At 32.6% G+C, this 15000-nt stretch overlaps 2 non-coding genes across 2 annotated transcripts; both read left to right on the forward strand.

Annotated features, from left to right (window-relative positions):
- The first annotated feature begins 149 nt into the window (after positions 1 to 149).
- LOC119562125 lies at positions 150 to 328 on the forward strand. Its single transcript, XR_005221696.1, has one exon. It is a non-coding gene; the product is annotated as a 5.8S ribosomal RNA (ribosomal RNA).
- A 401-nt stretch (positions 329 to 729) lies between these two features.
- LOC119562121 lies at positions 730 to 4700 on the forward strand. The gene has a single exon (XR_005221694.1). It is a non-coding gene; the product is annotated as a large subunit ribosomal RNA (ribosomal RNA).
- The last annotated feature ends 10300 nt before the right edge of the window (positions 4701 to 15000 follow it).

The raw sequence follows: 15000 nt of genomic DNA on the forward strand, positions 1-15000 counted from the left end.
TGGTTATATGAAACTAAGACATTTCGCAGCATTCGTTTTAGGTATAAAAATCAATTTATTGAAGGAATTGATATATGCCAGTAAAATGGTGTATTTTTAATTTCTTTCAATAAAAACATATATGACAAAATTACCAAACCAATATATAAAACTCTAAGCGGTGGATCACTCGGCTCATGGGTCGATGAAGAACGCAGCAAACTGTGCGTCATCGTGTGAACTGCAGGACACATGAACATCGACATTTTGAACGCATATCGCAGTCCATGCTGTTATGTACTTTAATTAATTTTATAGTGCTGCTTGGACTACATATGGTTGAGGGTTGTAAGACTATGCTAATTAAGTTGTTTATATAAATTTTATAATGAAATTTTATAAGCATATGGTATATTATTGGATAATAATAATTTAATTATTATATTATTCATAATATTAACAAATATATGAAAAACATTATCTCACATTAGTAAATAATTTGAATGTGAAAAACGAAGAGAAATATTTTCTTTTTCAATCAAATAATACTGAGAAATGTCTAGCATAAAAAATTTATCTAGAATTGTCTCTTATTAAAGATTAGTAAATAGAAAGCCGTTGACAATATTATTATTCTTCGTTGATTCGTTAGACCAAACAAATGCCATACAAATATATAAAATATATAACGAATTTAATAAAATGTTTTATCATTATATATAAAGAATTAATTGCAAAAAAAGTTATACACAACCTCAACTCATATGGGACTACCCCCTGAATTTAAGCATATTAATTAGGGGAGGAAAAGAAACTAACCAGGATTTTCTTAGTAGCGGCGAGCGAAAAGAAATCAGTTCAGCACTAAGTCACTTTGTCTATATGGCAAATGTGAGATGCAGTGTATGGAGCGTCAATATTCTAGTATGAGAAATTAACGATTTAAGTCCTTCTTAAATGAGGCCATTTACCCATAGAGGGTGCCAGGCCCGTATAACGTTAATGATTACTAGATGATGTTTCCAAAGAGTCGTGTTGCTTGATAGTGCAGCACTAAGTGGGTGGTAAACTCCATCTAAAACTAAATATAACCATGAGACCGATAGTAAACAAGTACCGTGAGGGAAAGTTGAAAAGAACTCTGAATAGAGAGTTAAACAGTACGTGAAACTGCTTAGAGGTTAAGCCCGATGAACCTGAATATCCGTTATGGAAAATTCATCATTAAAATTGTAATATTTAAACAATATTATGATAATAGTGTGCATTTTTTCCATATAAGGACATTGTAATCTATTAGCATACAAAATTTATCATAAAATATAACTTATAGTTTATTCAAATTAATTTGCTTGCATTTTAACACAGAATAAATGTTATTAATTTGATAAAGTGCTGATAGATTTATATGAATACAGTGCGTTAATTTTTCGGAATTATATAATGGCATAATTATCATTGATTTTTGTGTTTATTATATGCACTTGTATGATTAACAATGCGAAAGATTCAGGATACCTTCGGGACCCGTCTTGAAACACGGACCAAGGAGTCTAACATATGTGCAAGTTATTGGGATATAAACCTAATAGCGTAATTAACTTGACTAATAATGGGATTAGTTTTTTAACTATTTATAGCTAATTAACACAATCCCGGGGCGTTCTATATAGTTATGTATAATGATATTTATATTATTTATGCCTCTAACTGGAACGTACCTTGAGCATATATGCTGTGACCCGAAAGATGGTGAACTATACTTGATCAGGTTGAAGTCAGGGGAAACCCTGATGGAAGACCGAAACAGTTCTGACGTGCAAATCGATTGTCAGAATTGAGTATAGGGGCGAAAGACCAATCGAACCATCTAGTAGCTGGTTCCTTCCGAAGTTTCCCTCAGGATAGCTGGTGCATTTTAATGTTATATAAAATAATCTTATCTGGTAAAGCGAATGATTAGAGGCCTTAGGGTCGAAACGATCTTAACCTATTCTCAAACTTTAAATGGGTAAGAACCTTAACTTTCTTGATATGAAGTTCAAGGTTATGATATAATGTGCCCAGTGGGCCACTTTTGGTAAGCAGAACTGGCGCTGTGGGATGAACCAAACGTAATGTTACGGTGCCCAAATTAACAACTCATGCAGATACCATGAAAGGCGTTGGTTGCTTAAAACAGCAGGACGGTGATCATGGAAGTCGAAATCCGCTAAGGAGTGTGTAACAACTCACCTGCCGAAGCAACTAGCCCTTAAAATGGATGGCGCTTAAGTTGTATACCTATACATTACCGCTAAAGTAGATGATTTATATTACTTGTGATATAAATTTTGAAACTTTAGTGAGTAGGAAGGTACAATGGTATGCGTAGAAGTGTTTGGCGTAAGCCTGCATGGAGCTGCCATTGGTACAGATCTTGGTGGTAGTAGCAAATAATCGAATGAGACCTTGGAGGACTGAAGTGGAGAAGGGTTTCGTGTGAACAGTGGTTGATCACGAGTTAGTCGGTCCTAAGTTCAAGGCGAAAGCCGAAAATTTTCAAGTAAAACACAAATGCCATACAAATATAATTATATTATATAAATCAAGCTAATTAATATACTTGAATAATTTTGAACGAAAGGGAATACGGTTCCAATTCCGTAACCTGTTGAGTATCCGTTTGTTATTAAATATGGGCCTCGTGCTCATCCTGGCAACAGGAACGACCATAAAGAAGCCGTCGAGAGATATCGGAAGAGTTTTCTTTTCTGTTTTATAGCCGTACTACCATGGAAGTCTTTCGCAGAGAGATATGGTAGATGGGCTAGAAGAGCATGACATATACTGTTGTGTCGATATTTTCTCCTCGGACCTTGAAAATTTATGGTGGGGACACGCAAACTTCTCAACAGGCCGTACCAATATCCGCAGCTGGTCTCCAAGGTGAAGAGTCTCTAGTCGATAGAATAATGTAGGTAAGGGAAGTCGGCAAATTAGATCCGTAACTTCGGGATAAGGATTGGCTCTGAAGATTGAGATAGTCGGGCTTGATTGGGAAACAATAACATGGTTTATGTGCTCGTTCTGGGTAAATAGAGTGTCTGGCATTTATGTTGGTCACTTGTTCCCCGGATAGTTTAGTTACGTAGCCAATTGTGGAACTTTCTTGCTAAAATTTTTAAGAATACTAATTGGGTTAAACCAATTAGTTCTTATTAATTATAACGATTATCAATTAACAATCAATTCAGAACTGGCACGGACTTGGGGAATCCGACTGTCTAATTAAAACAAAGCATTGTGATGGCCCTAGCGGGTGTTGACACAATGTGATTTCTGCCCAGTGCTCTGAATGTCAAAGTGAAGAAATTCAAGTAAGCGCGGGTCAACGGCGGGAGTAACTATGACTCTCTTAAGGTAGCCAAATGCCTCGTCATCTAATTAGTGACGCGCATGAATGGATTAACGAGATTCCTACTGTCCCTATCTACTATCTAGCGAAACCACAGCCAAGGGAACGGGCTTGGAATAATTAGCGGGGAAAGAAGACCCTTTTGAGCTTGACTCTAATCTGGCAGTGTAAGGAGACATAAGAGGTGTAGAATAAGTGGGAGATATTAGACTTCGGTTTGGTATCGCCAATGAAATACCACTACTCTTATTGTTTCCTTACTTACTTGATTAAATGGAACGTGTATCATTTCCTAGCCATTATACGGATATATTTATTATATCTTATGGTATTGGGTTTTGATGCAAGCTTCTTGATCAAAGTATCACGAGTTTGTTATATAATCGCAAACAAATTCTTTAATAAAACGGTGCATTTATGTATTTTTGATTTGAAAATTTGGTATAACTCCAATTACTCAGGTATGATCCAATTCAAGGACATTGCCAGGTAGGGAGTTTGACTGGGGCGGTACATCTCTCAAATAATAACGGAGGTGTCCCAAGGCCAGCTCAGTGCGGACAGAAACCACACATAGAGCAAAAGGGCAAATGCTGACTTGATCTCGGTGTTCAGTACACACAGGGACAGCAAAAGCTCGGCCTATCGATCCTTTTGGTTTAAAGAGTTTTTAACAAGAGGTGTCAGAAAAGTTACCATAGGGATAACTGGCTTGTGGCGGCCAAGCGTTCATAGCGACGTCGCTTTTTGATCCTTCGATGTCGGCTCTTCCTATCATTGTGAAGCAAAATTCACCAAGCGTTGGATTGTTCACCCATGCAAGGGAACGTGAGCTGGGTTTAGACCGTCGTGAGACAGGTTAGTTTTACCCTACTAATGACAAAACGTTGTTGCGACAGCATTCCTGCGTAGTACGAGAGGAACCGCAGGTACGGACCAATGGCACAATACTTGTTCGAGCGAACAGTGGTATGACGCTACGTCCGTTGGATTATGCCTGAACGCCTCTAAGGTCGTATCCGTGCTGGACTGCAATGATAAATAAGGGGCAATTTGCATTGTATGGCTTCTAAACCATTTAAAGTTTATAATTTACTTTATAAACGACAATGGATGTGATGCCAATGTAATTTGTAACATAGTAAATTGGGAGGATCTTTGATCACCTGATGCCGCGCTAGTTACATATAAAAGCATTATTTAATACAATGACAAAGCCTAGAATCAATTGTAAACGACTTTTGTAACAGGCAAGGTGTTGTAAGTGGTTGAGCAGCTGCCATACTGCGATCCACTGAAGCTTATCCTTTGCTTGATGATTCGATAATAAAGATGTTGCAAGCGGGCATAATCATTATGCTTGCTTGCAGCATCGCACGCCACTTTGTTTGTGGTGTGTAAGGTAGGGAAGAAGAAATATAAAAGACCTAAATTGGAAACATCAATATATAAGTAAATATTGAACAAACAAAATGTATCGTCATCTTATTAGTGACGCGATGATAAAGTGGCAAACATATTCCATGTATAAATATTCCTATGGTATTAAAATTCAAGTAAAGAGGACATATATAAAAGTTTGTATATATGGTTCATTCAATGGTAGCAGCGGTTGGTTGGTTGGTGTCTGCTCCTCTTATTGTTCAAAACTTATGTTATGGTAGCAAGTCTATATCGTCATATTATTAGTGACGCGAAAAAGTAGTGGCAAAACATATTCCATGTATAAATAAATATTCCTATGGTATTGAAATTCAAGTAAAGAGGCCATTCAAGTAAAGAGGACTTATATAAATATAAGTATATATAATGGTAGCAGCGCGGTTGGTTGGTTGGTGTGTCTGCTCCTCTTATTGTTCAAAACTTATGTTATGGTAGCAAGACTGTATCGTCATATTATTAGTGACGCGAAAAAGTAGTGGCAAAACATATTCCATGTATAAATATTCCTATGGTATTGAAATTCAACTAAAGAGGACATATAAAATTACTATCAATGGTAGCAGTGGTTGGTTGGTTGGTGGTTGGTTGGCGGCTGCTCCTATTATTGTTCAAGACTTATGTTATGGTAGCAAGTCTGTATCGTCATATTAATTATTAGTGACGCGAAAAAGTAGTGGAAATCATATTCCATGTATAAATAGATTCCTATGGTAATGAAATTTTCAAGTAAAGAGAGGACCATTCAAGTAAGAGGACATATAAAAAGTAAGTATATGTTCCTCCAATGGTAGCAGTGGTTGGTTGGTTGGCGGCTGATCCTCTTATTGTTCAAAACTTATTTTATCAATATGAGTTTGGCAATACAATAAAGAAGACCAATCTAATCCATATAAAACTAAATGTATTATATGGATATGCTTAGGAAACCCATATATTCATAAAAAAAAATTATGTATAGAAAATTATACATATATCTTTTATATAAATGAATCGTATGGATATCGCCTTATGGTAGGTATAATAACTTTTTAAGGCATAATAATGTATAATATAGAAAATATACATTGAAATATAAATGCATTTTTATAGATATGGCGGCATATAAGTGCCATATACACAAGAATAAATAATAGAATTTACCAATATATAATTAAAATGAGATATATAAACCTAGTGAGGGGCTGCACTAGTATATGAATCGTATGGATATGGCTTATAGGTATAATACCTATAAGGCATAATAATGTATAATATAATAAATATAAATTAAGATATGAATGAATTATATAAATATGGCATAGAAATGCCATATACATACATAAGAATAAATGGTAGAATTTACCCATATATCACTGAAACACGATATATAAACCTAATGATAGCTGGCACTAGTACTGTAAACATGCACGCAATAGTGCGTGGGGTAAAAAACTACTATAGGGAGGTGGTCGTTGGCGGGCCCCTCCTCGTATTGGTCAAAACTTATGTTATGCATATGAATTTGTCAATACTATATAGAACGCCAAGCATATCCATATAAACTATGGATATGCATAGAAATCCATACAAAAGTAAAAAAAAATTATGTATAGAAAAATATACATATATTTATATAAGTGAATCGTATGGATATGGCTTATAGGTATAATACCTATAAGGCATAATAATGTATAACAAGTAAATATACATTGAAATGTGAATGCATTGTATGGATATGGCATATAAATGCCATATATATAGAAATAAATTGTATATCAATGATATAACAATTATAAACCTAGTGAGGGGCGGCACTAGTGAATGAATCGTATGGATATGGCTTATAGGTATAATACCTATAAGGCATAATAATGTATAATATAATAAATATACATTAAGATATGAATGGATTGTATAAATATGGCATAGAAATGCCATATACATAAGAATAAATGGTAGAATTTACCCATATATCACTGAAACACGATATATAAACCTAGTGATAGCTGGCACTAGTACTGTAAACAGGCACGCAATAGTGCGTGGGGTAAAAAACTACTATAGGGAGGTGGTCGTTGGCGGGCCCCTCCTCGTATTGGTCAAAACTTATGTTATGCATATGAATTTGTCAATACTATATAGAACGCCAAGCATATCCATATAAACTATGGATATGCATAGAAATCCATACAAAAGTAAAAAAAAATTATGTATAGAAAAATATACATATATTTATATAAGTGAATCGTATGGATATGGCTTATAGGTATAATACCTATAAGGCATAATAATGTATAACAAGTAAATATACATTGAAATGTGAATGCATTGTATGGATATGGCATATAAATGCCATATATATAGAAATAAATTGTATATCAATGATATAACAATTATAAACCTAGTGAGGGGCGGCACTAGTGAATGAATCGTATGGATATGGCTTATAGGTATAATACCTATAAGGCATAATAATGTATAATATAATAAATATACATTAAGATATGAATGGATTGTATAAATATGGCATAGAAATGCCATATACATAAGAATAAATGGTAGAATTTACCCATATATCACTGAAACACGATATATAAACCTAGTGATAGCTGGCACTAGTACTGTAAACAGGCACGCAATAGTGCGTGGGGTAAAAAACTACTATAGGGAGGTGGTCGTTGGCGGGCCCCTCCTCGTATTGGTCAAAACTTATGTTATGCATATGAATTTGTCAATACTATATAGAACGCCAAGCATATCCATATAAACTATGGATATGCATAGAAAACCATACAAAAGTAAAAAAAAATTATGTATAGAAAAATATACATATATTTATATAAGTGAATCGTATGGATATGGCTTATAGGTATAATACCTATAAGGCATAATAATGTATAACAAGTAAATATACATTGAAATGTGAATGCATTGTATGGATATGGCATATAAATGCCATATATATAGAAATAAATTGTATATCAATGATATAACAATTATAAACCTAGTGAGGGGCGGCACTAGTGAATGAATCGTATGGATATGGCTTATAGGTATAATACCTATAAGGCATAATAATGTATAATATAATAAATATACATTAAGATATGAATGGATTGTATAAATATGGCATAGAAATGCCATATACATAAGAATAAATGGTAGAATTTACCCATATATCACTGAAACACGATATATAAACCTAGTGATAGCTGGCACTAGTACTGTAAACAGGCACGCAATAGTGCGTGGGGTAAAAAACTACTATAGGGAGGTGGTCGTTGGCGGGCCCCTCCTCGTATTGGTCAAAACTTATGTTATGCATATGAATTTGTCAATACTATATAGAACGCCAAGCATATCCATATAAACTATGGATATGCATAGAAAACCATACAAAAGTAAAAAAAAATTATGTATAGAAAAATATACATATATTTATATAAGTGAATCGTATGGATATGGCTTATAGGTATAATACCTATAAGGCATAATAATGTATAACAAGTAAATATACATTGAAATGTGAATGCATTGTATGGATATGGCATATAAATGCCATATATATAGAAATAAATTGTATATCAATGATATAACAATTATAAACCTAGTGAGGGGCGGCACTAGTGAATGAATCGTATGGATATGGCTTATAGGTATAATACCTATAAGGCATAATAATGTATAATATAATAAATATACATTAAGATATGAATGGATTGTATAAATATGGCATAGAAATGCCATATACATAAGAATAAATGGTAGAATTTACCCATATATCACTGAAACACGATATATAAACCTAGTGATAGCTGGCACTAGTACTGTAAACAGGCACGCAATAGTGCGTGGGGTAAAAAACTACTATAGGGAGGTGGTCGTTGGCGGGCCCCTCCTCGTATTGGTCAAAACTTATGTTATGCATATGAATTTGTCAATACTATATAGAACGCCAAGCATATCCATATAAACTATGGATATGCATAGAAATCCATACAAAAGTAAAAAAAAATTATGTATAGAAAAATATACATATATTTATATAAGTGAATCGTATGGATATGGCTTATAGGTATAATACCTATAAGGCATAATAATGTATAACAAGTAAATATACATTGAAATGTGAATGCATTGTATGGATATGGCATATAAATGCCATATATATAGAAATAAATTGTATATCAATGATATAACAATTATAAACCTAGTGAGGGGCGGCACTAGTGAATGAATCGTATGGATATGGCTTATAGGTATAATACCTATAAGGCATAATAATGTATAATATAATAAATATACATTAAGATATGAATGGATTGTATAAATATGGCATAGAAATGCCATATACATAAGAATAAATGGTAGAATTTACCCATATATCACTGAAACACGATATATAAACCTAGTGATAGCTGGCACTAGTACTGTAAACAGGCACGCAATAGTGCGTGGGGTAAAAAACTACTATAGGGAGGTGGTCGTTGGCGGGCCCCTCCTCGTATTGGTCAAAACTTATGTTATGCATATGAATTTGTCAATACTATATAGAACGCCAAGCATATCCATATAAACTATGGATATGCATAGAAAACCATACAAAAGTAAAAAAAAATTATGTATAGAAAAATATACATATATTTATATAAGTGAATCGTATGGATATGGCTTATAGGTATAATACCTATAAGGCATAATAATGTATAACAAGTAAATATACATTGAAATGTGAATGCATTGTATGGATATGGCATATAAATGCCATATATATAGAAATAAATTGTATATCAATGATATAACAATTATAAACCTAGTGAGGGGCGGCACTAGTGAATGAATCGTATGGATATGGCTTATAGGTATAATACCTATAAGGCATAATAATGTATAATATAATAAATATACATTAAGATATGAATGGATTGTATAAATATGGCATAGAAATGCCATATACATAAGAATAAATGGTAGAATTTACCCATATATCACTGAAACACGATATATAAACCTAGTGATAGCTGGCACTAGTACTGTAAACAGGCACGCAATAGTGCGTGGGGTAAAAAACTACTATAGGGAGGTGGTCGTTGGCGGGCCCCTCCTCGTATTGGTCAAAACTTATGTTATGCATATGAATTTGTCAATACTATATAGAACGCCAAGCATATCCATATAAACTATGGATATGCATAGAAAACCATACAAAAGTAAAAAAAAATTATGTATAGAAAAATATACATATATTTATATAAGTGAATCGTATGGATATGGCTTATAGGTATAATACCTATAAGGCATAATAATGTATAACAAGTAAATATACATTGAAATGTGAATGCATTGTATGGATATGGCATATAAATGCCATATATATAGAAATAAATTGTATATCAATGATATAACAATTATAAACCTAGTGAGGGGCGGCACTAGTGAATGAATCGTATGGATATGGCTTATAGGTATAATACCTATAAGGCATAATAATGTATAATATAATAAATATACATTAAGATATGAATGGATTGTATAAATATGGCATAGAAATGCCATATACATAAGAATAAATGGTAGAATTTACCCATATATCACTGAAACACGATATATAAACCTAGTGATAGCTGGCACTAGTACTGTAAACAGGCACGCAATAGTGCGTGGGGTAAAAAACTACTATAGGGAGGTGGTCGTTGGCGGGCCCCTCCTCGTATTGGTCAAAACTTATGTTATGCATATGAATTTGTCAATACTATATAGAACGCCAAGCATATCCATATAAACTATGGATATGCATAGAAATCCATACAAAAGTAAAAAAAAATTATGTATAGAAAAAATATACATATATTTATATAAGTGAATCGTATGGATATGGCTTATAGGTATAATACCTATAAGGCATAATAATGTATAACAAGTAAATATACATTGAAATGTGAATGCATTGTATGGATATGGCATATAAATGCCATATATATAGAAATAAATTGTATATCAATGATATAACAATTATAAACCTAGTGAGGGGCGGCACTAGTGAATGAATCGTATGGATATGGCTTATAGGTATAATACCTATAAGGCATAATAATGTATAATATAATAAATATACATTAAGATATGAATGGATTGTATAAATATGGCATAGAAATGCCATATACATAAGAATAAATGGTAGAATTTACCCATATATCACTGAAACACGATATATAAACCTAGTGATAGCTGGCACTAGTACTGTAAACAGGCACGCAATAGTGCGTGGGGTAAAAAACTACTATAGGGAGGTGGTCGTTGGCGGGCCCCTCCTCGTATTGGTCAAAACTTATGTTATGCATATGAATTTGTCAATACTATATAGAACGCCAAGCATATCCATATAAACTATGGATATGCATAGAAATCCATACAAAAGTAAAAAAAAATTATGTATAGAAAAATATACATATATTTATATAAGTGAATCGTATGGATATGGCTTATAGGTATAATACCTATAAGGCATAATAATGTATAACAAGTAAATATACATTGAAATGTGAATGCATTGTATGGATATGGCATATAAATGCCATATATATAGAAATAAATTGTATATCAATGATATAACAATTATAAACCTAGTGAGGGGCGGCACTAGTGAATGAATCGTATGGATATGGCTTATAGGTATAATACCTATAAGGCATAATAATGTATAATATAATAAATATACATTAAGATATGAATGGATTGTATAAATATGGCATAGAAATGCCATATACATAAGAATAAATGGTAGAATTTACCCATATATCACTGAAACACGATATATAAACCTAGTGATAGCTGGCACTAGTACTGTAAACAGGCACGCAATAGTGCGTGGGGTAAAAAACTACTATAGGGAGGTGGTCGTTGGCGGGCCCCTCCTCGTATTGGTCAAAACTTATGTTATGCATATGAATTTGTCAATACTATATAGAACGCCAAGCATATCCATATAAACTATGGATATGCATAGAAAACCATACAAAAGTAAAAAAAAATTATGTATAGAAAAATATACATATATTTATATAAGTGAATCGTATGGATATGGCTTATAGGTATAATACCTATAAGGCATAATAATGTATAACAAGTAAATATACATTGAAATGTGAATGCATTGTATGGATATGGCATATAAATGCCATATATATAGAAATAAATTGTATATCAATGATATAACAATTATAAACCTAGTGAGGGGCGGCACTAGTGAATGAATCGTATGGATATGGCTTATAGGTATAATACCTATAAGGCATAATAATGTATAATATAATAAATATACATTAAGATATGAATGGATTGTATAAATATGGCATAGAAATGCCATATACATAAGAATAAATGGTAGAATTTACCCATATATCACTGAAACACGATATATAAACCTAGTGATAGCTGGCACTAGTACTGTAAACAGGCACGCAATAGTGCGTGGGGTAAAAAACTACTATAGGGAGGTGGTCGTTGGCGGGCCCCTCCTCGTATTGGTCAAAACTTATGTTATGCATATGAATTTGTCAATACTATATAGAACGCCAAGCATATCCATATAAACTATGGATATGCATAGAAAACCATACAAAAGTAAAAAAAAATTATGTATAGAAAAATATACATATATTTATATAAGTGAATCGTATGGATATGGCTTATAGGTATAATACCTATAAGGCATAATAATGTATAACAAGTAAATATACATTGAAATGTGAATGCATTGTATGGATATGGCATATAAATGCCATATATATAGAAATAAATTGTATATCAATGATATAACAATTATAAACCTAGTGAGGGGCGGCACTAGTGAATGAATCGTATGGATATGGCTTATAGGTATAATACCTATAAGGCATAATAATGTATAATATAATAAATATACATTAAGATATGAATGGATTGTATAAATATGGCATAGAAATGCCATATACATAAGAATAAATGGTAGAATTTACCCATATATCACTGAAACACGATATATAAACCTAGTGATAGCTGGCACTAGTACTGTAAACAGGCACGCAATAGTGCGTGGGGTAAAAAACTACTATAGGGAGGTGGTCGTTGGCGGGCCCCTCCTCGTATTGGTCAAAACTTATGTTATGCATATGAATTTGTCAATACTATATAGAACGCCAAGCATATCCATATAAACTATGGATATGCATAGAAAACCATACAAAAGTAAAAAAAAATTATGTATAGAAAAATATACATATATTTATATAAGTGAATCGTATGGATATGGCTTATAGGTATAATACCTATAAGGCATAATAATGTATAACAAGTAAATATACATTGAAATGTGAATGCATTGTATGGATATGGCATATAAATGCCATATATATAGAAATAAATTGTATATCAATGATATAACAATTATAAACCTAGTGAGGGGCGGCACTAGTGAATGAATCGTATGGATATGGCTTATAGGTATAATACCTATAAGGCATAATAATGTATAATATAATAAATATACATTAAGATATGAATGGATTGTATAAATATGGCATAGAAATGCCATATACATAAGAATAAATGGTAGAATTTACCCATATATCACTGAAACACGATATATAAACCTAGTGATAGCTGGCACTAGTACTGTAAACAGGCACGCAATAGTGCGTGGGGTAAAAAACTACTATAGGGAGGTGGTCGTTGGCGGGCCCCTCCTCGTATTGGTCAAAACTTATGTTATGCATATGAATTTGTCAATACTATATAGAACGCCAAGCATATCCATATAAACTATGGATATGCATAGAAATCCATACAAAAGTAAAAAAAAATTATGTATAGAAAAATATACATATATTTATATAAGTGAATCGTATGGATATGGCTTATAGGTATAATACCTATAAGGCATAATAATGTATAACAAGTAAATATACATTGAAATGTGAATGCATTGTATGGATATGGCATATAAATGCCATATATATAGAAATAAATTGTATATCAATGATATAACAATTATAAACCTAGTGAGGGGCGGCACTAGTGAATGAATCGTATGGATATGGCTTATAGGTATAATACCTATAAGGCATAATAATGTATAATATAATAAATATACATTAAGATATGAATGGATTGTATAAATATGGCATAGAAATGCCATATACATAAGAATAAATGGTAGAATTTACCCATATATCACTGAAACATGATATATAAACCTAGTGATAGCTGGCACTAGTACTGTAAACAGGCACGCAGTAGTGCGTGGGGTAAAAAACTACTATAGGGAGGTGGTCGTTGGCGGGCCCCTCCTCGTATTGGTCAAAACTTATGTTATGCGTAAACATATGATTTTGTCAATACTATAAAGAAAACTTGTTTTGTACATACAAAACTAAATGAATTATATGGATATTGAAAAATAAATGGCATTATATCCATATAATGAAAATATACTTGTATTCTCTTATTATAAGAGAGAATACCGTATAGTTGGTTGGCAAAGACAATTGAAAATACCCGAATTGCAGATGATGGGTTCAAAAACTACTATAGGGTGGTGTAGCAAATAATATGAAGATGATATATCCATATAATGGATATACACTAGTATTCTCTTATTATAATAGAGAATACCATATAAATGGTTGGCAAAGACAATTGAAAATACCCGAATTGAAGTTGACGGGTTCAAAAACTATTATAGGGTGATGTAGCAAATAAAATAATGAAGATATATCCATATAATGGAATTATATGTGTATTCTCTTATTATATGAGAGAGTACCAAACGGTTGATTGGCAAAGACAATTGAAAATACCCGAATTAAAGATATTGGGTCCAAAAACTACTATAGGATGGTCAATGGGCCGGCCATCTACTATTGACGTGACAAAATACTGTCTGTCGGTAGAGAAGATATTAATCCGTCAAATTTGTTTCTTTATTCATTTATGAATATGAGACTTGGCTCCACGGTTAATATTTTAAGCCCAAAGATAATAATGTTGAAACAAAGGCCAAGGTTTCTATTATACATAGAATAACAAATTGTTTCCGAACTTTATCGTTAATCCAAATAAATAATTACAATTGAGGCAGGCTAATAATGATATATATTTTGTATTGATAATCTTGATATATATGTATATTGGTCTGCCATTATCACATACTGAGTTATGTGATA

This window comes from Drosophila subpulchrella, unplaced genomic scaffold, assembly GCF_014743375.2.
Source record: "Drosophila subpulchrella strain 33 F10 #4 breed RU33 unplaced genomic scaffold, RU_Dsub_v1.1 Primary Assembly Seq392, whole genome shotgun sequence".
NCBI lineage: Eukaryota > Metazoa > Arthropoda > Insecta > Diptera > Drosophilidae > Drosophila > Drosophila subpulchrella.